The 25443-nt window shown below is 38.9% G+C and overlaps 1 long non-coding RNA gene across 2 annotated transcripts in view; it reads right to left on the minus strand.

The window, feature by feature from the left end:
- The window catches only part of LOC138844545 (uncharacterized), a 448524-nt gene that overhangs the window by 133137 nt on the left and 289944 nt on the right, over positions 1 to 25443 (minus strand). For both annotated transcript variants that reach the window (XR_011380479.1, XR_011380478.1), the window contains exon 5: positions 24533 to 24643. This is a non-coding gene — a long non-coding RNA (uncharacterized lncRNA). The remainder of the gene's footprint in view (positions 1 to 24532; positions 24644 to 25443) is intronic.

Raw genomic sequence — 25443 nt, forward strand, 5'->3', positions numbered from 1 at the left:
TAACGTATCTTGGCAATCCAAGAAAGATGCCCTTGACCTAGTTTATCTTTGGCAAATGTCTCTGTGTTATATGTGTCTCTTATAAAATGTGACAAGGGCAAAGAGATAATCACATGCATAGTCAATCCCTCAGAAAACTGCAAGTTTTAAAATATAAAAAGGAAAATGGGCAATGACTATACCTCTGATTTGAAATCTCCAGTGCAATTAATGATTGCCATTACATGTTCCCTATTAGCCTGACTTGCATAAGCACAAGGAAGAGTTCAGGGTCTAAGAGCTAATCAGGAAAAATATCACTAAGCTTTGGGGTCAGTTAATTAACAGAAAAGTCATATTTTTCACGGATTAAGTCAGGCTCTTCCTTTTGACCTCATTTAATTGCTGCTTTTAAAGACCATTGGAATAGTACTCTCACATGCAAAAATGCATTGAAATTCAGCTGCTCTCTTGAGGTGTGATGAGACCAGAACTTTAAAACACAGGGTATAAGTGTAAATTGGCATAATTTTTGTAAAATGCAATAGCTATTGTATATTAGGTGACAATGTGTATAACTGTATAATAATACATATAAGGCAATACTTATAAAATGGCATAAAAATGTCAATGTTTTCATGTCATTTATAAGGTTTGACTTATGGAAATATGGCTAATTATTAAAATAAAACGTATTTATCATAGAATAATTTGTAACAGCAAAAACTTGGAGCTCTAAATGTCCTAAATTAAAGAAGCCTAAATTAAAGAAGCCTCTAAATAAATTGCAATCCATTGGCATATTATATAACACTAAAAAGGAACTGCAACAAATGACCTTTAAAATTTAGAGTTGAGATTTGTTAAATCATCATGTGAAAGTTTACAATTGAATTATGTGAAAATATTTATTCACATTTTTATACACACAGAAATGAAATGCATCAATAATTATTATTTGTGTATTTTAGATATGGGCCCTGTGTGTTTTTCCCCCTCTTTTCTTGGTTTTTCCATATTTAAAAAATTGATAAGCATGTGATAGTTTATTAAAAAAATTCAATCTTTTATTTAGAAATCCAAGTTGTAGGCTCATCAGTCTAGTCTTCTCATATACTAAAGTTTAAGTTAGCTTTAAACCTTATTGTAATTTCCCTTTTCTTTTTAACATAGTACTATTAAGGACAAAGCTAAGTTTACTTTGTAAATTTAGTTGGTAAATTCAATTAGAAAAAGTTTAATAAGTAAGCTTAATTCTTATTAATATAGTTGGAAGTAATTCTATGGCTGGATACAGTTACAGCTATGGTTCAATCCTGGGAGTAGACTCACATATCAAGAACTGGGAATGTTTTGTTCTAGATTTCTTGGACTAGTAAATTAGAGGTTTACCTACTTTCATCCATTAATAGTACAAAATAAACAATTACTCATGCTAAACATATATACAATTTTGTATATACTATTTTGTATAATTTTTATAACTTTGAATATAAATATATTTTAATTGTCTCTTATGAGGAAAATAACAATTATAATTTTCTTAAGTAGAGAAATGAAGACTATCTTTTTAGTGTCAAGTATTCAATCATTGTGATTTTTGCCTCTACAACAAAACATAATTTCTTTTTTTTTTTTTTTTTTTTTTTTGGACAGGCAGAGTTAGACAGTGAAAGATAGAGAGAGACAAAGAGAAAGGTCTTCCTTCTGTTGGTTCACCCCCCAAAATGGCCGCTACGGTCAGCACGCTGCGGCCAGCGCACCGCACCAATCCAAAGCCAGGAGCCAGATGCTTCCTCCTGGTTTGCCATGCGGGTGCAGGGCCCAAGGACTTGGGCCATCCTCCACTGCATTCCCGGGCCACAGCAGAGAGCTGGACTGGAAGAGGAGCAACCGGGACAGAATCCATTGCCCCAACTGGGACTAGAACCTGGGGTGCCGGTGCCGCAGGCAGAGGATTAGCCTAGTGAGATGTGGCACCAACCAAAACATAATTTCTAATCAAGTATAATGACTAAAATGCTAATGAAACTTAAATCTTGAAACAGTTGGAGGTACACCAGGTTTGGCCATGAGGTTCTGCAATGCCCCTGTAGTTTCCCGATTTTGACCAATTTTTTTCAGCTTCTTAGAATAAAAGCAAATAGTTAGAGCCTGCTACGAATTTGATTTAGAAGTAAATACTTAAAGCTGTTGACAGACAGAGCTGGACTGATAACATCTATCACGTCAATATTTCTGCATAATATTTCTGAAGAAAAAAATGTTGCCATCTTTAATAAGTAAGAAGCATAATTTTTCATTTCAAACAAGAAAAGTGTTTCCTTAACAATGTAAATTAAGGAATATCTTAGCAAATACAAAAGAAGCTCCAAGTGAGAGAATTAATTTATGTTTGAAAATGTATCTATATTTATTTCCATTTTCACACTTAGCACTTAAAAAGAGCCAAGTATTCTTGATGACATTCTTATATTGAACATTTTCATTGCTCTTTCTAAAATGCAAATGATTTATTGATTTTTAAGGTGTTGAATGTCTGGGTTAGGCAGTACAGTATCTTAAAATGTTAAAAGCAGCATTTAATCAAAACCTGTACACTCAAGGAACTAATACTTATTAGCTAACTTGACCTTAAGCTTATCAGAATTGTGGGTAGTAACTGATCCATCTGTAGAGGTAGTAATTCCAACACCTGTATACATGATTCTGATTTATGTAATTCCAGATGGAGCCACATCTCCTTAAATGTGATCTTTAAAATCATCTGAGAAGATTTGAATGTTTTCAGACTCCTGGGTACCACATCACTCCTAGTGAATCAGACTCTCTGGGAGTTAAATCTCTGGGCATCAACATTTCTCATGCACCTCGGGTAATATTCATATGCACTAGGTTGAACAAAAATAGTGTATCAAACTTAGGAAATGGTTTTTCAAGAATGAATAAGCTGCAATTTTCAAATGAGATGTACGGTCTAAAGTTTTAGGTTCACAGCAACATTGGAAGAACAGAGTTTCTGTGTATTTCATAGCACAACATGTACACTGTCTCCCCATTATCAACAGAGTGGCACATTTGTTTCAGTTGATGAACCTGAACATCACCATTACCCAAAGTCCATAATTCATATCAGGGTTCATTCTTCATGTTGTCCATTCAATAGGTTTGGAAATACATATAATGACATGTCTATTCTTGTAATATCCTATAGAATATTTTCATTGCCCTAAAAATCTTCCATGCTTTGTCTATTTATTCTTCCTTACCTCCTTACCACTGGCAATCCGTACTCATTCTTGCCATTTCTACAATTTTGCTTTCTCCAGAATGCCACACAGTTGGAATCATATTATGTAGCCTTTTCAGACTGGTTTCTTTCATTTAGTAATATACATTTAAGTTTCTCCATATCTTTTCACGGATTGATAGCTTATTCCGTTTTAGTGCTAAATGATATCTATTTGTCTGAATGTATAGTTTGTTCATCCATTTGCCTACTAAAGGACATCTTGAATACTTCTAAGTTTTCGCAATTATGAGTAGAGCTGCTATAAACATCTGTATAGGCTTTTGTGTAGATACATATTTACTTTTATTTTGATGATTCCTAAAAATCTATGGATAAAATCTGTTGTTTATAACAGATAATGATGCTGCAATCCTAATTTTTCTAAGGTGCTGAGACCTTGTGATAAGGGAACACAGTTTATCTCTTCCACAGGCAGATGCATCCTCAAAAGACACCATGTTGTAAGTGAACAAGATGTTTCTGGTGGTTCTGGGAACACCACTCAGGAGCTCCCGGACCAGACTCAGTCTGGCTTCAGACACAGCAGCAATGCGGAGGATGCCTCTTCTGTATATCTCTGTATTTGTTCCCACGTGCCATACTCAGTAAGACTGTGGGGCAGGAGATGTTAGAAGGAAGGCCTAGACAATACAGAGGATACATTTTCCCTGGCAGTGAAGTCAAAGATTTTCTTGAAAATCTAATCTCCCCCTTCATTTTCCTCAAGATTATGCCAAAGAGAGAAATCATAAAGCTCCCACAAACAATGTAAAACTGAGGAAAAGATCATTTTGAGGATAAAAGAGGACATTTAAAAAAATCCATAAATCTTTGTATATTTGCATTCCTATGTACTACTAGAATTTAAAGGTTGCAACATGCCAGGCCCAATACTTATCGGAATGGTGTTCTGTCCAAATTACCCAAAGCCGAGCATTAATAGATGTCTTTGAGATAAGAATACCACATTTTATGCTAAGATGTAACATTCCCTCTAGTTCAAAGTTACAATTTCTTAACAGTAACTTGGGAATAGCACATATCTACATTCAGAATTGGTTTCTTATATCCTACTTTTCCATTTTCCTTCAGAAAATTCGATGCCCATATTTCCATATGAGCATTATTTACTTTTTGATTGGAAACACAAAATCATTTCTACTTGTGAACATTTTCTTGTAATAAAACCTGGCATTTCTCATCACTACCATTTGCAGTGTACTTTTGCACATCAAAAATGCGCATGGTTTGGAAAGTAGAGACAAAGAAGGAACCTTCTGTATGTCAGTAAACGTCACGATATGGGTTTATCAGGAAAGAATGCTCATAATCTGGACTCGGTCTGTTGAATGTGGTAGCCATTAACTACATGTGGCTACTGAGCACTTGCAATGTCCAAATTACAAAGCACTGAGATACAGATAATGGATTTTTATAACATGTAAGAAAAATGTCACATTACCAATGTTTTACATTGATTATATGATAATATATTGGACATGGGTTAAATAAAACATACTATTAAAATAGACTTTACCTTATTTTTATTTCCTAATGTGGCTACCAGAGAATGTGAAATTACATATGAGTCTTAGAATCATTTTTTACTGAAAAATAGTGATCTAGATCTAAAAATAAACTTATTGTTCCATGTATCTGAATTTGGAATATTGAAGATTTTTATATTGTTACAAGTAGTGGGAGTGTTTTCATAGAAACTCTCCTATCCACTGGTTTTATGTGGATTAACTGGCTTAATTAGATCTAAACTGTTATAAGGACCCCAAAGGAGAGGAGGTGGGAGAGGAAATGCACACTTGTACAAGCTTTCTAAGTCTTCAAGTCACACACTCCTGGTTGACTGGCCTGCTTAGCCAAGCTGAAACCAGCCTTATTGTCATGTTGGGCACATTAATTGGAGAGCAGACTAATTTGCAAGAATGTGTGAGTGCCCTTTAAAAGGTGATTTAAATTTTACAATGATAGAAATGGCATAAAACATGCTTGTCTGATCATTTCTCAGAATCCAGCTTGAAATCTTTACTATTTTTCCACTTTCATTGTTAGAATTCAAGTACACACAAAAATGTTTAAGGAACTCTAACACCTTAGCACAAATAATTATCCTTCTGTAAAAGACAGACAGTGGATTCTTGTCATCAGACACATGGGGATTATAAGTGAGAATAAAAATCTGCAAGTTTGATCAGGGTTCTACATATGGGAAGAAAACACCTCCACAATCCTCCTATCCTTTTAACTGAAAAAAGGCATTTTTTTCTGTAATGCATTGGAAGCTTATAAAGAATTTGAAGGAGCACTTCCACTTCAAATACAGTTGCTGTCAGACTCATATGAATTTATCTTTATACCCATTGTATAGCTATGAACAATTTTATATTTATTATAAATACCTAATCTTTAAAAAAATAAGAATGGCACTGTTATCTTCGATTTAAAGGCAAAAGAAATAATTTCTTATAGAGGTGAAATGAATTACCTAGACCCTTGCAGCTGGATTTTCAGACACTATATCCCATTTACATGACAGGTTGGAAGCAAAGCTGTGTTGGTAACCCAAAGCTCAAGGCTGGCATTGAAGCAAGCCTGGAAAAGATGAATGATACTCAGGAAAAAAATGACTGCTCTGTTCTGTGGGAACTTAGTGATTTCAAATGCTGGAACCTTAATTTTTGAATTAAGTCCTCCATTTTGTTACATAACATCTGTATACTTCTCACTATACAAAGAGACAAAGTAATACTTCGCTATCATGTGATGAAAAAATTTATATCAGTTTTGACAACCTCAATCTTTGGTACAAAGCACATAATATGGAAGCAAGAGCGCCAAGGGGTCACATTCTCAATTGCTGATTTATCAGAAATCCTCCCGCAAAATACATAAACAGCATAATCTTAGAAGAATTTAATAAAACTGAGTGAAAAGGAATTTTCAGAGCTAAAACAAGAAATTAATTGCAATGCTTGTAGAGAGATTTAGGTGTCTCAGACATATTGAGGTCTATGAAGATACAGGAAAGAAAAAGTCTTCACAATAAGTAGGAGTTTTATAAAAGTGGAAATTGGATACAAGCTTACCAACAGTAATGAATTCCTATATGTAAATCTACCCCTATATAGGTTTAAGAAATCAAAGTAAGCACTACTTCTTAAATATATAGTTCACAACCTCAAAACATGTGCTGGCTTTAGGATATCTGGGTTTGAATTCAACAAGAACAGGTGTGTCTTTGGTCATCCCAGTTTTAATTGATTCTGCACCCTGAGGATGTTCAGCTAGAGCTTATTGAATTACTGAATGTATGGCTGACAGAAGGACTGAGTGGTTGAAGGTGGACTAGTGCTCCAGTGTACTTGGATTTGCGTGTAGGACTCACATTTGCACTGTCTTCTCTATGACAGGCTACTAGCACTCAGGGAGCCACACAAGAATGGGCAAAGTGTGAGAGTTTTCCTTGGTTCCCCACTGAGTTGTCACTTCTAAGATTAAACTCTCAATTTGGGTTTTAGCAGCATTTTTAGTCTTCAGTCTAAGCCAATCAAAGGTCTCATCTCTCTGTCAATGTAAGGGAGGAAATGAACCCTTTGAAGTCCAAAGGAACAACACTGGGCTTTCTAATGGTTCATACCCACAGCCCTGTGTTTAGCTAACCTGACTTTTTGTCAGGTTGTCAGATAAAATGTTCTAATATACTGGCCTTCCACTCATCAGTACATGACAATATGACTCAGAAGCTAAGCAGTACATCTGGCTTGATTTTATATATATTTAATATTTGTATTAAATATTGAATATACACCAAAGAATATTTATAAAATACATTAAAAAATTTATAAAACATACTTGGGCATGCTAGATGATAAAGATAGCATAAAATGTTCTTTCTTTTACAGAGCTACAGATACAGGGATTTGAGATTGGGTCAGAGTAAAATAATGCATCTTTTTAAACCACTGTTGAGCAGCACACCAGAGGATTTGTGGGTCAGTTTCTGGCCACGTTGTACCCAAAATACAAAAAAGAATAGATTGGAAGAGAACATGGGACTCATTTCAGTATGGGCAAGTTACAATGACATACAATTTAGAATGTTCAATGCAACCTTTACTTGCTTCATTTAATATGTGAAGTTTAGGTTTAATAGCTGCAGGGGTTTTGCACTGTCCTTGGCATCTGGATGTCTCAATGTCTTTCCTACCCACTTCCTTATGATTTATAGTGGGAAGATTTGCTGTATATGGATGGAGAGTGCCAATACAAGTGCCCAATAAACAAGTTGTGTGTTTTCAACTGAATCAAAACTATTCCTACTTCAAAGCACTTTGGACTGACAGTGTGTTTCAGAGAAATTTCCATTTTTTTTTTAAGACTTACTTTATTTATTTGAAAGGCAGAGTTACAAAGAGAAAGGTAGAGAGAGAGAGAGAGAGAGAGAGAGAGAGAGGTATTTCATTCATTGGTTCACTCCCCAAATAGCCATAACGGCTGGGGTTGGGTCAGGCTGAAAGTAGGAGCCAGGGACCAGGAACTTCTTCCAGGTCTCCTATGTGGGTGCAGTAGTCCAAACACTTGGGCCATCCTCCACTGCTTTCCCAGGTACATTAGGAGGGAGCAAGATTGGAAGTGGAGTGCCCATATGGGATGTGGGCATTGCCAAGTGGTAGCTTAACCCACTCCAAGAAGTTTCCCTTTTTAGAAATACGAACCATTATTTTTTCAAAAAACAAAATTACTAGCTTCCTTGCCTCATTTATCATGTATATTAAATGCACTCAATGCTTACTAGCCTTGGGCACATTAACACATAAAGAAAGACAGATTCTGCCATTATGGCTTACAGTTCAGCAGTCAATACAAAGACAAATCACAGCCAAAGGCCTCACTGAGGAATTGTTCTTATTTCTTTCCGTCTGTAATTATGTGCATTTCTATAATGTTAACTCTGTAAAGTTGTCAGCAAGTCACAGCTCTATGAGGAAAAAGGTCCCTACATTTTTTTTCTAGGTAGAGACTAAAAGACAGGGTTCTTTTCAGGAATGTAAATCTGGAAGGAAACTGGTGAATATAGGACCTAGGGCCGGATAATCCAGCTCTCAATATGTATACTAGACATAAAGGTATTTACAAGTTTACTCAGTTTTGCTATTGAGGATCAGCTTTGAGCAAAACATACCTCCTCCAAGAAGAATCCCTTGACTGTCTAGCAACTTCTTGCACCAAGTATGCCATCAATTGTAAAATTTACTACTGAGTTAAATGCAGACAAAAGAAAAATTTTAAAACAGTAACAAGAAAAACTATTAAGTTTTGGGGATGAATATCTAGTAGTTGGTTATATTTTCTTTGACAATAAGTCACTTAACTTTACATATTGTTATTATCCCTATAGTTTTTGGTTGTGCCAAGAGAAAAAGTTTATTCTGAAATATTTGTAGACTTTAAAAATGGATTCTATATATTTGATAATGTATAAATGTGATCATTTTTAAAGTCTTTTAAAGCAATTCTTCACCACCTAAGTAGGTTAGTTTTCTTGGGAACGTTCCCAATTTGGTAAATATGATTAAACTTAAACAAAAATAATAAAAGGGAGAGGTAATTGTGTCTTCTGACTATTGACAGTTATAGATTGTCTACAACATTCTGAGTTCAGACTAGCTACCTGAAATGCAATGATAAATAAAACAGATTATGCCTGCTTTAAAGGTCATGATCTTTAAACAGAAGAGTTAGAATACCATTTATTAAAAAGGCAAATGAATTTTAAGATGTATTTGTAAGATAAAATATGTTTGTATGCATTCCTAAAATTAGTATGCCAAGAAAAAAGAGAAATCTTCTGTTTTTAGGTAAAGATTATTATCCCCATTTAACTGATGCTAAAATTACCATCTAAGTGTTTCTGATATTCACTGACAGAAATGTACGGCTATAGGTGAACCACAGGAGTCCAGACTAGCTGCTTTCAACCTGTGGACAAAGGCACAGGTTCATCTCTTAATTCATACATAAACCATGATGCATTTCTTAAAACAGTAAAGAAAAGAATATTCATTCATCCAGCTGGAGAGTGTGTTTGTTGATATGTGTGTTTGTGTGTATGTGTGTGTGTGTGTGTGATTGTGTTGGGGTTTGAAGAAAGAGAAACCTTTTCATGTGACTTAAAAACAGATCAAAGAAAATAGTACCAGAAACCAAATCCCTAGACGATGATAAATGCAGGGTTGTCTTTCCTATATTCTTCCCTTTTTGTAACTGAGAACCCCACTGGAGGCTCATCTCCATTTCTTTGCTGAGATCAGTCTTCTATTTTAAGTCAATTCTCAAGGAAGTAATTTCAATCCCTTCTCTTGTCTCTCCCAGGCAAACATAGGTATTTTCATTGAAATTCGTATCTCCTACCCCCTCTCTAGCTGTAGTCCTGCTCCGAAGGTTGATTACTCTCCCACTTCTCAGCATAGCATGGCCAAGTTGCCACCAGCTAACCACCTTCCCTCTGTGGAGATACTACCCTGATATCCTGGGTGTTGTAGCCATGACCCAAGAATTTGAGGAACAAATTCAGATTTGCTTTAATTGTTCTTAGAGGATGTTTATAAGCTGCACTGTGACTGCAATGTTTAACAGGCTTGTTTCCTCACAATACTATTAGGAAGTGGGTGAGCATAGTGGTTAAGCAGGTGAAACCTGGGTTGTAGATTCAACCACTAACAGCAAACCTTATCAATTTAGATATATCACATTATCACTACAAGCTCCATTTCATTCATCTGAAAATTGATAATAATTGTACTTATCTCATATGATTGTCGAAAGGTTTGAATGTATAAAATGTTTAAAGTGTTTGGCCCAGAGTCTGACAAAGAAGAATCAATTAGGTCTTGTCATTGCTATTATTTTTACTGTAATTAGATTGGGTATCCATAAGCAGAGAAACGATGCCTTCATATCTTTGTATCCTGGAATCTCACTCTGGGCATCTTGATTAGGATGGCATTTTGATTTTTACTGAGAATGTTCGCTCTAAACCACTCTGAGAAGAACATGAATCCCAGTGTGTGAAGTGATTGTCTCATTCAATTGTGGCTCCCAAGAAAAGATTATCGCTATAGAGATCCTGTTAAGGATGGCGATATGGTTTCATTTCTGTATGAGGAAGAGGTAGTTGCTTCAGATATAATTTTGATCCCCTACCCTCAGCCCCCACAGTCTTCAGCTCCACCCTGGCAGTCACTGTGTGGCCTTCAGGCTGTCATTCTCAGCTTGCTCACCTGCTCCAGACAACCACATTCATCCAGACAGGGAAACTTTCCGAGGCTCTGCTGCTCACCACTTTCTCTCCAGATGGTAGGGAAAACTTTCCAGCTCTTAAACCCAGCCCTTTTCAAGGAGGATTCTAGAGTAGAATGGTGTAGGCTTCCTGCAAATTTTCTTGGGGCTGAGAAGAAGGAAGGGTAGATAAACACAGCCTCACTCCCCAGTCTTATTGTGGTTAACCTTTCAAATTTCCTCTTTACCAACATCAAGTTTATTTTAGGGGATCCATCATCCCTAGTTGTGAACTTGTTTAGAATTATCATCTGTGTACCTTGTTGTCTCTGGTCTATTAGGCTATTGTTCTTTTTATGAATGTCTACATAGGAATTCTATGAACCTCAATTCCTAATATGGCTCAAGATTTCTCTCATGTAGCTCCTGAGAGTTTTTTCAGACAGGGAATGAGCTGTTTTTCAAATATTCTGTGTCAGTAAGAGTTTTATTTGCCCAGAGCAGAATGAGTTCCTTTAAAGGTAAAGGAAATTTGATAAACCACACAAGTGGAATCATTATCTTGAGATTACATCCCAGAGGACAAGATAGACATAAAATAGTAAAAAAAAGATAAACTACAGGTTATGATAAGTATCGTGCGCAATATAAACAGAGTGTTATAAAGCAAGTGTCAGCAGAAGTCAAAGGAAGCCATATTTGATCTAAGATGCTGAAGATGGAAATGAACCATCTGCATGAAGAATGAGGGAAGAATATTCTGGATGGAAGAGACAGTAAATGCACGTGCACTGAGGAGGAAAAGGAATGGATGAGTCTGAGGAACAGGAGGCCCTGCTGAAGCATAATTAGCAAGGAATGGAATGGTATGATGTGACTTTCAACAAAAAGACCAGTGGCTGGTGTTGTGGTGTAGCAGGTAAAGCCAACATCCTATATGGATGCCGGTTCAAGTACTGGTTGCTCCATTTCCCTTCCAGCTCCTGGCTAATGTGCCTGGGAAAGCAGCATAGAACAGTCCTAGTATTTGGGTCCCTGCACCCATGTAGGAGATCTGAAGAAGCTGCTGGTTCCTGGTTATCATATGGCCCCACCCTGGCCATTGTGGACATCTGGGGAGTAAGCCAGCAGATGGAAGATCTCTCCCACTCTCATTATAACTGTGTCTTTCAAACAAATAAAATAAATCTTATAAAAGTAAATCAAAAAAGAAAAAGGCCAACATCAGATACGGCTCACAGTTCTAGCTGTTTTGAAGAGGTGGTGTCTTTTTAATTTATTATTATTATTATTTTTATTTTTGACAGGCAGAGTGGACAGTGAGAGAGAGAGACAGAGAGAAAGGTCTTCCTTTGCCATTGGTTCACCCTCCAATGGCCGCCGTGGTCGGCGCGCTGCGGCAGGTGCACCACGCTGATTCGAAGGCAGGAGCCAAGTGCTTCTCCTGGTCTCCCATGGGGTGCAGGGCCAAGGACTTGGGCCATCCTCCACTTCACTCCTGGGCCACAGCAGAGAGCTGGCCTGGAAGAGGGGCAACTGGGACAGAATCCGGTGCACTGAGCGGGACTAGAACGCGCAAGGTGGAGGATTAGCCTATTGAGCTGTGGCACTGGCCTGAAGAGGTGGTGTCTTATTTAGAGAGCGAGATAAAGCCATTGAAACATTTCAGGTAGAAAGTGACAGATTTTTAGGTTATGCTTCCAGTTTTGTGGGAGCAGAGATTGGAAGTGAGTAAGAGTCAAGGCCAGTTGGAGGGCTGTTTCAGGAGTGTAGAGAAAAGGTAATGGTGACTTGAACTTGGGTGAAAAAGCAAAGAAATAGCATCAAGACAGGTTTGAGACTGAACTGTTAGGACATCTGATAATGAATGTGAGGGAAGGCGGAAAATGGACAGAGATCAATCCCGAGCACGGAGGTTGATAACTGTGCCATTGGCTGAGATGCGGAATTGGTGGGGTGGGGAAATGGTGCGGAAGGACTGGGGAGGGGGGAAGCAGGAGCTCTTTTTTGGATGAATTAAACTACACAGGCCAGCAGATGAACCTCTTGCTCAACTACGTGTTTCCGTTACTCTTTGGGAAGTCTATAGCTGGGAAACGTTTTGAGTGCTGACACACCTTCTTCACTTAGCTTCTATTAAGACATGTCTTACTTTCATCCTTACCTTGAATGCCTGCTTGGCTATAGAATCCAGGGATAGAGTTACTTTGCCTGAGCACTTCCTCCAAGATGTTGCTCTGTCCTCTGTGCCTTCAGCATTGCTTTTGAGAAGCCTGGAGTCAACCCCAATCTTGTTCTAGGAGTAGTAATCCCTCTGAAAATCTTTAATATTTCTCTCTTTATCTTCAGTTTCTGAAATTGTTTACATGTTTTATAGAAATAGAGGTTAACTTTTTTAAAAATCTAATATGCTTGGCTTTGTTTTACATTTCAAAGATATATTTCTGGTAATTTCTGATCTAATATTCTTTAAATATTCTTCTATTATTCCTTTTCTCTCAACCTAAAATTACTCTAAGCTGGACACTAGAACTTTGGATGTATCCTTAGTGTCTCAGCTTTTCTGGAGGCCTCTCTGGTAGAATTTATTATCTTTTCTTTAGTCAATTCCATTTAAAAATTTTGAGATCCCAAATTGCTCTTCTGCACAAAAGTATGCTCCCATCTCATGAGTGTGTTATTTTCCTTTATTCTTCTGAGTGTATCCACTCCACTTATTTTCATGCTCTTTCCTCTTTGCTTTGTTTACATGGATAGCTCCTGTGTGGCAATTCATTTATTGAGTCTATCATCTTGTGTTGAGAGTCTTGGCTTTCCTTAGTGCTTGGAGATTTCTGATTGTATCATACTTGAAATTGTGACTTCCTGGGGCTGGTGCTGTGGTGCAGCATGTTAAAGCCCTGGCCTGAAGCACTGGCATCCCATGAGGACACTGGTTCTAGTCCCGGCCGCTCCTCTTCCCATGCAGCTCTCTGCGATGGCCTGGGAAAGCAGTAGAAGATGGTCCAAGTCCTTGGGCCCCTGCACCCATGTGGGAGACCTGGAAAAACTCCTGGCTCCTGGCTTCGGATCTGCGCAGCTCCAGTTGTTGTGGCCATCTAGGGAGTGACCCAGCGGATGGAAGACCTCTTTCTCTGTCTCTACCTCTCTCTGTAACTCTGTCTTTCAAATAAATAAAATAAAACTTAAAAAAAAAAAAGAAATTGTGGCTTCCTGTTAAACAGTGTCTCTATGCACCTCCGGCCAGTTAAGCAGAGAGATGCTGAGCTACTTTGGCTACTTTTCAGTGAGTCTTTGAGGAGGAGTGGGAGAAGCTTCCTAGTGTCCTACCTGACTAGCTGGACTTTTGGATGTGGATGCTATCCACTTCTCCCAGTCATGGAAGTCACGTGGACGTGACCATGTCTCTCTGTCCCATACTCATGCCTCCTGCTGCCAGCTGGAAGTTGGCAGAAATCCTGGCACGGTAGCCTGGTCCATGTTGTGAAGTACAGATTCACTTAGCTGTTCCTGCTGAGTTAGCCAATCCTTCACCTCATTTTTTCTCCCAGGCCTCCTCCTATTCAACTACTCCAATCCCATCTGTTTCCTATTTTCTGGGATTGTTGAGTTTTGCCCTTACTGTATTTCCTTTTCTAATTTTTAATTTCTGTATATGATTTACTTGCCAATATCTGTCATTTTTAGAAAATTTTTTAAAAGATTCATTTTATTTATTTGAGAGAGTTACAGAGACAGGTAGAGACACAGAGAGAGAGATCTTCTATCTGCAGATTCACTCCCAAATGGCTACAATGATCAGAGCTGAGCCAATCCAAAGCAAGGAGCCAGTAGCTTCTTCTGAGTCTCCCATGTGGGTGCAGGGGCCCAAGCACTTGGGCCATCCTCTGCTGCTTTCCCAGGCACATTAGTAGGGAACAGTATCAGAAGTGGAGTAGCCAGTACTCGATCTGGCACGCATATGGGATGCCAATGATGCAGGCCAGGGCTTTAACCCACTGCGCCGCAGTGCCAGCCCCAGAAATTTTTAAGAAGGAAACTTAGCTCATGCTCAGCCCACTTTTTGAAGAGGAGAGTATCTGTCAGGCATGCCAGTAGAGATATTTGTAGGCACAGGTACCAGGATACTTTCAAAAGTTCATGGAAAATAAAGTTTAAAATGCAAGTTTATTTTGATGCAATTTTTTGAAGGCCATGCATACAAACGTCTTCATTAAGTTCATCAAAAATTAGTATTATGAAATACTATCTATAGATTTCAAACAAAAATTGCACCGAAATAAACTTACCTTTCAATTCCATTTTTCTACAAACCTTTCAAAGTACACTCTTATGTACAAATCAGGCTTTAGGAAAAGGTGGCTATGGGACGGAGTTTTTGATGTTAATATATAGGGGCCAGTGGCATATGAAACACTGAAGGATATGTAGCTAGAGCAAAGATAGAAAGCACAGAAGGTTTCCACAGGGAAAGATGATAATGTCACTTAGGATGCCTGAATCCCCATATCAGAGTGCTGTTTGAAGTCCCAGCTCCTCCACTTAAGATCCAAGTTCCTGTCAGTGCACTTTTTAGGAGGCAGTAGATGATGGCTTAAGTGTTTGAGTCCCTGCCACCCCTGTGGCAGATCAGAGTGAGTTCTAGGCTCTTAGCTTCAGCCTGGCCCACCCCTGGCAGTTGCAGGCCTTCAGAGAGTGAACCAGTGGATGGAAGATCTCTCAGTCTGTGGCTCTACTGCTTCCTTTCAAATTAAAAGTGAAAGTAAAAAAAAAATTTACAAAGCAGTGCTCTGTAATGTGGTATATACAGATATATATTGACTGTCTCCATTTTGTTTAATGATATCAAATAAAATAGTAATGTAAACAGAATAACTTATTTTTCAATTTTTTTTTTTTTGACAGGCAGAGTGGACAGTGAGAGAGAAAGACAGAGAGAAAGGTCTTCCTTTGCCGTTGGTTCACCCTCCAATGGCTGCCATGGCCAGCGCATCGCGCTCATCCGAAGCCAGGAGCTGGGTGCTTCTCCTGGTCTCCCATGCAGGTGCAGGGACCAAGGACTTGGGCCATCCTCCACTGCACTCCTGGGCCACAGCAGAGAGCTGGCCTGGAAGAGGGGCAACCAGGACAGAATCTGGTGCCCCGATTGGGACTAGAACCCGGTGTGCCGGCGCTGCAGGCAGAGGATTAGCCTATTGAGCTGCGACGCCGGATAAACAGAAGAACTCTTTTTTTTTTTTTTTTTTTTTGTTGTTGTTGTTGTTTTTTTTTTTTTAAACTTTTATTTAATGCATATAATTTTCCAAAGTACGACTTATGGATTACAATGGCTTCCCCCCCATACCGTCCCTCCCACCCACAACCCTCCCCTTTCCCACTCCCTCTCCCCTTCCGTTCACATCAAGATTCATTTTCGATTATCTTAATATACAGAAGATCAGCTTAGTATACATTAAGTATGGATTTCAACAGTTTGCTCCCACACAGAAACATAAAGTGAAAAATAATAGATGATTTTTTTTAAATGATGATGAAATCAGAGCAGACCTATTGTCATGTTTAATCCCAGTGAGAGTCAAGTTGGGAATTGATAATTTCTTTTTTTTTTTTTTTTTTTTTTTTTTTTACAGAGCGTCAGTTTAGTATGCATTAAGTAAGGATTTCAACAGTTTGCACCCCCATAGAAACACAAGGTGAAATATATTGTTTGAGTACTCGTTATAGCATTAAATCTCAATGTACAGCACATTAAGGATAGAGATCCTACATGAGGAGTAAGTGCACAGTGACTCCTGTTGTTGACTTTACCAATTGACACTCCTGTCTATGGCATCAGTAATCTCCCTATGCTCCAGTCATGAGTTTCCAAGGCTATGGAAGCCCTCTGAGTTCTCCGACTCTTATCTTGTTTAGACAAGGTCATAGTCAAAGTGGAGGTTCTCTCCTCCCTTCAGAGAAAGGTACCTCCTTCTTTGATGACCTGTTCTTTCCACTGGGATCTCACTCGCAGAGATCTTTTGCCAGAGTGTCTTGGCTTTCCATGCCTGAAATACTCTCATGAGCTTTTCAGCCAGCTCCGAATGCCTTTAGGGCTGATTCTGAGGCCAGAGTGCTATTTAGGACATCTGCCATTCTATGAGTCTGCTGAGTATCTCACTTCCCATGTTGGATCACTCTCCCCTTTATTTACTCCATCAGTTAGCGTTAGCAGGTACTAGACTTGTCTATGTGCTCCCTTTGACTCCCAGTCCCTCCACCATGACCAACTGTGAACTGAAATTGATCACCTGGAACAGTGAGATGGCATTGGTACATGCCACCTCAATGGGATTGAATTGGAATCCCCTGGTATGCTTCCAACTCCACCACTTGGGGCAAGTCAGCCTGAGCATGTCCCAAATTATACATCTCTTCCTTCTCCCCTTCCCACCACCATGTTCAACAGGGATCACATTTCAGTTAATTTTCAACACTTAAGAATAACTGTGCATCAATTACAGATCTAAACCAGTCATATTAAGTAGAACAGATAAAAAAACTACTAAGAGGGATAATGTATTAAGTTGTTCATTAACAGTCAGGGCTATGCTGATCAAGCCACCATTTCCCATAGTGTCCACCTCACTCCAACAGGTTTCCCTCTTGGTGTTCAGTCAGTCGTCACCGATCAGGGAGAACATATGGTATTTGTCCCTTTGGGACTGGCTTATTTCACTCAGCATGATGTGTTCCAGATTCCTCCATTTTGTTGCAAATGACTGGATTTCGTTGTTTCTTACTGCGCTATAGTATTCTAAAGAGTACATATCCCATAATTTCTTTATCCAGTCTATCGTAGATGGGCATTTAGGTTGGTTCCAGGTCTTAGCTATTGTGAATTGAGCTGCAATAAACATTAGGGTGCAGACCTCTTTTTTATTTGCCAATTTAAATTCCTTTGGGTAAATTCCAAGGAGTGGGATGGCTGGGTCGAATGGTAGGGTTATCTTCAGGTTTCTGAGGAATCTCCAGACTGACTTCCATAGTGGCTTGACCAGTTTGCATTCCCACCAACAGTGGGTTAGTGTCCCTTTTTCCCCACATCCTCGCCAGCATCTGTTGTTGGTAGATTTCTGCATGTGAGCCATTCTAACCGGGGTGAGGTGAAACCTCATTGTGGTTTTGATTTGCATTTCCCTGATTGCTAGTGACCTTGAACATTTTTTCATGTGCCTGTTGGCCATTTGGATTTCCTCTTTTGAAAAATGTCTATTGAGGTCCTTGGCCCATCTCTTAAGTGGGTTGTTGGTTTTGTTTTTGTGGAGTTTCTCGATTTCTTTGTAGATTCTGGTTATTAACCCTTTATCTGTTGCATAGTTTGCAAATATTTTTTCCCATTCTGTCGGTTGTCTTTTCACTCTCCTGACTGTTTCTTTTGCAGTACAGAAACTTCTCAATTTGATGCAATCCCAATAGTTGATTTTGGCTTTGACTGCCTGTGCCTCCCGGGTCTTTCCCAGAAATTCTTTGCCTGTGCCAATATCTTGAAGGGTTTCTCCAATGTTCTCTAGTAACTTGATGGTGTCAGGTCGTAGATTTAGGTCTTTAATCCATGTTGAGTGGATTTTTGTGTAAGGTGTAAGGTAGGGGTCTTGCTTCATGATTCTGCACGTGGAAATCCAATTTTCCCAGCACCATTTATTGAATAGACTGTCCTTGCTCCAGGAATTAGTTTTAGATCCTTGATCAAATATAAGTTGGCTGTAGATGTTTGGGTTGATTTCTGGTGTTTCAATTCTGTTCCATTGGTCTATCCATCTGTTTCTGTACCAGTACCATGCTGTTTTAATTACAACTGCCCTGTAGTATGTCCTGAAATCTGGTATTGTGATGCCTCCGGCTTTGTTTTTGTTGTACAAGATTGCTTTAGCTATTCGAGGTCTCTTGTGCCTCCATATAAATTTCAGCACCATTTTTTCCAGATCTGAGAAGAAGGTCTTCGGTATCTTGATTGGTATTGCATTGAATCTGTAAATTGCTTTTGGGAGAATGGACATTTTGATGATATTGATTCTTCCAATCCATGAGCATGGAAGATTTTTCCATTTCTTGGTATCCTCTTCTATTTCTTTCTTTAAGGTTTTGTAATTTTCATCGTAGAGATCTTTAACGTCTTTGGTTAAGTTTATTCCAAGGTATTTGATTGTTTTTGTAGCTATTGTGAATGGGATTGATCTTAGAAGTTCTTCCTCAGCCATGGCATTGTCTGTGTATACAAAGGCTGTTGATTTTTGTGCATTGATTTTATACCCTGCTACTTTGCCAAACTCTTCTATGAGTTCCAATAGTCTCTTAGTAGAGTTCTTGGGGTCCCCTAAATAAAGAATCATGTCATCTGCAAAGAGGGATAGTTTGAGTTCTTCCTTCCCAATTTGTATCCCTTTAATTTCTTTTTCTTGCCTAATAGCTCTGGCTAGAACCTCCAGAACTATATTGAATAGCAGTGGTGAGAGTGGGCATCCCTGTCTGGTTCCAGATCTCAGTGGAAATGCTTCCAACTTTTCCCCATTCAATAGGATGTTGGCTGTGGGTTTTTCATAGATTGCTTTGATTGTATTGAGGAATGTTCCTTCCAAACCCAGTTTGCTTAGAGTTTTCATCATGAACGGGTGTTGTATTTTATCAAATGCTTTCTCGGCATCTATTGAGATAATCATATGGTTTTTCTTCTGCAGTCTGTTAATGTGGTGTATCACATTGATTGTCTTGCGCACATTAAACCATCCCTGCATACCAGGGATAAATCCCACTTGGTCTGGGTGGATGATCTTTCTGATGTGTTGTTGCATTCTATTGGCGAGAATTTTATTGAGGATTTTTGCATCTATGTTCATCAGGGATATTGGTCTGTAATTCTCTTTCAGTGCTGCATCTTTCTCTGGCTTAGGAATTAAGGTGATGCTGGCTTCATAGAAAGAATTTGGGAGGACTCCCTCTTCTTCGATTGTTCTGAATAGTTTGAGAAGAATTGGAGTTAGTTCTTCTTTAAACGTCTGGTAGAATTCAGCAGTGAATCCATCTGGTCCTGGGCTTTTCTTTGTTGGGAGGGCCTTTATTACTGTTTCAATTTCTGTCTCAGTTATGGGTCTGTTTAGGTTTTCAATGTCTTCCTGGTTCAATTTAGGCAGGTTGCATGTGTCCAGGAATCTATCCATTTCTGATAGGTTTCCCTGTTTGCTGGCATACAAGTCCTTGTAGTAATTTCTGATGATTCTTTTTATTTCTGTGGTGTCTGTTGTTACATTTCCTTTTTCATCTCTGATTTTATTGATTTGGGTCTTTTCTCTTCTTTTTTTAGTTAGTTGGGCCAATGGGGTGTCAATTTTGTTTATTTTTTCAAAAAACCAGCTCTTCGTTTGGCTGATTTTTTGTAATGTTTTTCTTGGTTCAATCCTGTTGATTTCTTCTCTGATTTTAATTATTTCTCTTCTCCTACTAGATTTGGGTCTGATTTGCTGTAGGTTTTCTAGATCCTTGAGGTGAATTGAAAGCTCATCTATTTGGTGTCTTTCCAATTTCTTGATGTAGGCACCTATTGATATAAACTTTCCTCTTAACACTGCTTTTGCTGTGTCCCATAAGTTTTGGTATGTTGTGCTGTTATCCTCATTTACTTCCAGAAAGTTTTTGATTTCTCTTTTGATTTCTTCTATGACCCATTGTTCATTCAGGAGCATGTTGTTCAATCTCCATGTGTTTGCGTATGCTCTAGGGATTCCTGAGTTGCTAATTTCCAACTTCATTCCTTTATGGTCTGAGAAGCTGCATGGTATGATTCTAATTCTTTTGAATTTGCTGAGGCTTGCTTTATGGCCTAGTATGTGGTCAATCCTAGAGAAGCTTCCATGTACTGCTGAGAAGAATGTAAAATCTTTAGCTGTAGGATTGAAAGTTCTGTATACATCGGTGAGATCCATTTGGGCTATAGTGTCGTTTAAATCTACTGTATCCTTGTTGATCTTCTGACCGGATGATCTGTCTATTTCTGAGAGTGGAGTATTGAAGTCCCCCAGTACTACTGTATTGGGGTCTAAGTCTCCCTTTAAGTCCGTTAATAAATCTTTTAGATAAACTGGTGCCCTGTAGTTAGGTGCATATACATTGATAATTGTTTTATCTTCTTGTTGTATTGATCCCTTAATCATGATATAGTGTCCCTCTTTGTCTCTCTTAACAGTTTTTGTGGTAAAGTTTATGTTGTCCGATATTAAGATCGCTACGCCCGCTCTTTTTTCATTTCTGTTGGCATGGTATATCTTTTTCCAGCCTTTCACTTTCAGTCTGTATGGATCTTTGTTGGAAAGATGTGTTTCTTGTAAGCAGCAAATAGATGGGTTTTGTTCCTTAAGCCAATCAGCCAATTGGTGTCTTTTAACTGGACAGTTCAGGCCATTCACGTTCAAAGTGACTAATGATAAGTGGTAACTTTGCCCTGCCATTTGCCAAAGATAAGTTCTAATATATGCTTTGAATTCCCTGTGATCTTTTGCTGTGAGGTTTCCTTCCTTGGTTTCCTTCCTTTACCTTCTTTCATATTGATGACCGTGTTTCTGTGTTTCTGTATGTAACACATCTTTAAGCATCTTTTGCAGGGCTGGACGAGTGGCAACAAATTCTTTCAATTTCTGTTTGCAATGAAAAGTCTTTATTTCACCTTCATTCACAAATGATAGCTTTGCAGGATATAATATTCTGGGCTGGCAGTTGTTCTCTCTTAGTACCTGGGCTATATCTCGCCATTCCCTCCTAGCTTTTAGAGTTTCTGATGAGAAGTCAGCTGTGAGTCTGATTGGAGATCCTCTGAGAGTAATCTGACGTTTCTCTCTTGCACATTTTAGGATCTTTTCTTTATGTTTCACTGTGGAGAGTTTAATTACAACGTGTCGTGGTGAGGATCTCTTTTGGTCGTGTTTATTAGGGGTTCTGTGAGCTTCCTGTACTAGGATTTCTCTGTCCTTCTCCAAACCTGGGAAATTTTCTGCTAATATCTCACTAAAAAGGCCTTCTAATCCTTTCTCCCTCTCCATGCCTTCAGGAACTCCTAGAACCCGAATGTTGGGTTTTTTAATAGTATCCTGAAGATTCCCGACAATATGTTTCAGATTTCTAATTTCCTCTTCTTTTCTTTGGTCTGACTGTATCCTTTCCTGTTCTCTGTCTTCTAAGTCCGATATTCTCTCTTCTGCTTCACCCATTCTGTTTGTAAGGCTCTCTATTGTGTTTTTCATTTGATCTATTGAATTCTTCACTTCAGTCACTATCACAGTTTCCTGTTGTACTAGTTGTTTCGTTTCATTTTGATTCCTCCTTAATATTTCATTTTCACGAGAGAGATTTTCTATCTTGTCCATTAAGGATTTGTGTAGTTCCAGAATTTGTTTTTGAGAACTTCTTAATGTTCTTATCAATTTTTTGAGATCTGCTTCTTGCATTTCTTCTATGTCATCATCTTCATAGTCTTGAATTGGGATGTCTTTTTCATTTGGGGGCGTCATGGTGACTTCCTTGTTTTTATTACCTCGGTTTTTGCGTTTGTTATTTGGCATATTGGAGATATTTGGTTTCTTCACTGTGGTGCTTTTTCTTGTTATACTATGACTCTAGATTAAGTGGACTATCTGTTTTTGATGGAGCCTTAGGGCTTGAGATGGGTGTGGCCTGAGAGCTCTGTTTGGCGTGCCAAAGGTGACACTCCCAGGTTAGGCGTGGTAAATCTCTCTCTCTCTCTTTCTTTTTTTTTTTTTTTTGATTCAAAAGGGAAGTAATTCCGCACAGCTGAACGAAGTTGGAGGTAGTTAGCAGGCAAATGATATACCCACAGGAGCCAGAGATCGGAAGCTCTTTCCCAAGATCCCCACAGGGAAGCTGTTCGGCCCTCAGAGTGGGCTCAAATTCTCCTTCAGCCTCCCACTGGGTTGCCAAAGTTACGGAATTGTAGCGTCTCTGGAGAGTGCTCACGTGAATTCCGTGAGTTCTCTCCCCCACCGTCTCTTTTTTCACAGTCTCAGTTCAGTAGCACCACCAATTTACTAGGTCCTAATCTCCTGTTAATTCGTCCCGCCCAGAGTCAGGTTTTTCTGCTAGGCTCAGGGCCGGTGCAGACCTGAGGTCGCTCTGCTTATGACGTATGTCCAAGATGGCGCCTGCTCTTTGTCTTGCTCGCCCTTGAGAGGTGAGCGGAGAGAGAGAAACCCGTGTCCGTACTAGTTAGCCTTTTTTTTTTTTTCTCTCTCTCTCTCTCTTCCAGTTAGCCTTGTGAACTTCCCCCCCCCCCGGGGGTCGTTCCCTCTAGTCTCCTCTCTCCGCTTGCCTGCCGGTGTCTCGGGCTATTGAGGTTTGGCTCACCTCGCGTTCCAGCGCTGGTGTGTTGAGTCTGCCGCTGATGTCCCGAACTGTGGGCTCCCACGCTCTCCACGCAGGTCCGCTGTGAGTCACGCGTTCCAGAAGAGTTTCTTCTGCTGTTTCCTCCCCTACTCTTCCTTGAACCTGCAGTATCTCCACTTTTATTAAACTATCTCTCCCCAGACTATCAGTGTGCTCCCTTCCTATTCCGCCATCTTGCCGGAACTAACAGAAGAACTCTTAAAAGAGATAATTTTTTTTTTTTAAGAAGTCAGCATCCTACTAAATAACTTTAATAATTTTATCTATGCAAATCATGGGATTTTAGCTGGTCCTTTGACTACTGTCTGAGGCTTATCTGAAATTGTTTTTTTAATACCTGGCACAATAAAAATGATATACATTAAAGAGAAGGGGGATCCATTTTTCTTAGAGTCAATCAACTAACCATAACCTGCTAGTAACAGTACTGTGAGACAGTCTTTTCCTCTGATAACTCTTGGTGTTTCCTATGCTAAAATTTTGGAAAGAAATTGCAGGGAGAGAGAGAAATAGACATTTGCCTGCTCCACATTTGGGAAAAAGGTGTTGTGCTTTCTTGTGATTTTAAACACAAGTTATTCTTGCTTCAGGCAACCTGAGCTTCCCTTTGCCACGAGCTTCATTCATGCTCAGTCTCACTGCTATTGGTTTACCTATTCACAAAACCGCTCACCATGGCAACCCTGGTCTGCATGACAGGCAGCAATGATGTGCTTGGAAAAACTGCAACAAAGTGTCATTTTTAATAAACCCTCAACGCCAAAATGTTTTCTTTCTCAGGGATTTCCAGTGACTTTGTTGTGGTCTCATAGCCCTTGCCAAAATATCATTTACAGGTGAAAATCATTAAGGAGACCCAAACTTGTACAATATTAGTGATGAGTGGTGTTGAAACTATTAGAGGTTCTCAGGTTAGGAAACTAATGGATTTTCTGATGATCTCTTTGGTATCATAGAAGCAGCACTCAAATAACACTTAACCTAAACCAAGTATCTCTACATTTTAGAAAAGTGTACTTTGGAGTGAAGTGTTTGTGGTATGAAAAGAACCAACAGAGAGTACAGAGAGTGAAAAAAAAATTGCAACCCAGTTTGAACCCACTCTGTGCCCCTGGGTAGGTGTTTCATTCAGAAAATTTCAAAGACAGTTCCAAAAACCCAGCTATGGCATTGTGTGGCTGGTGCCAGCAAAAGCAGTTAGGAGCTGTAATGTGATTATGAACAATTATTCACACAATTACAGTCAAAGGTCCACTGAATTGCCTGCCAAAAGGCAGAATGCTGGACAATACTGTCATATTTTAAATTCAAATATTGGTATTTTTATGATTTTCTTTCTATAGCACAAATATGTTGGGATCAATATGTTACTTGCTGCTAGATTTGTAATTTCAAGCACCCCAAAACAGTAAGAATTACAACTTTTCCAAACAGATGATCACTAGTCTCCAATCAGATTATTAATCTACACTTGGCATCTGGTGAGTGCAAATGTATTATGTAAATAAGCATGGTGCTCCGGGCTCAGAGCATGAGTGGAATTACCTTGAAGAATCTGGCCATGAGAAAGATGGGGGGGATGTATGATCCGAGGATTAATCATTCTTATGAGTTGTTATAGGCGCTTCTTCCAGATGCCCATTGGTAGCATCCCACCTGAGGATTAGAAAGAGTTGTGGACAGGTCTCTTAAAGAGTCCTTGGAAAAGAAAGCTTTACATATTTCTTATGTTTTGGTAAGATTTGAGGTTCTGTTGTGAATCAATATTTAGATTACATAGATAATTAAAATTTTATTTTGATATATGATTTAGTTTGAAAGTCAGAGTGAGAGAGAGAGAGAGAGGGAGAGGAGAGAGAGATTTTCCATCTGTAGATTCACTTTCCAGGTGGTCACAAAGCCAGGAGCTTCATCTGGATCTCCTATGTGGGTAGCAGAGGTGCAAACACTTGGGCCATCGTCCACTGCTTTGCCAGGTGCGTTCTCAGGGAAATTGATCGGAAGTGGAGCAGCTAGGACATGATCCAGTGTGTATTCGGGATGCTGACATCATAGGGAATGACTTTACCTGCTATACCTCAATGCTTGTCCCTATCATTTGTTTTCTAAGTTCAAACAATCATTTTAATAAATTTGAAAGATGATGTAAAGTTAGATAATGTGTTGGTACAGATACAATAAATAAATTTGTTTCTTATATATTCTGAGGAATCAGCTATAAATGATGGTCTGTCCTACTAAACATATCTTCTAGGCAACATATCCTACAGACTTACTTTGTAGAAACTTCGAATCACCCCATGTCCCAGAGGAAAAATAATTGAGAATAGGGCCGAGCATCTAGATGTTCTTATCACTCTGCCAAACTTAAGGGACTATATTATGAAAAGTCCAAGAATGGTTTGTATCCAAATGCTTTCAAGTCTAAAGAGGTTATGAGTAATATTTTCACTGCT

The sequence above is a fragment of the Oryctolagus cuniculus genome, chromosome 12 (genome assembly GCF_964237555.1).
Source record: "Oryctolagus cuniculus chromosome 12, mOryCun1.1, whole genome shotgun sequence".
Classification (NCBI taxonomy): domain Eukaryota; kingdom Metazoa; phylum Chordata; class Mammalia; order Lagomorpha; family Leporidae; genus Oryctolagus; species Oryctolagus cuniculus.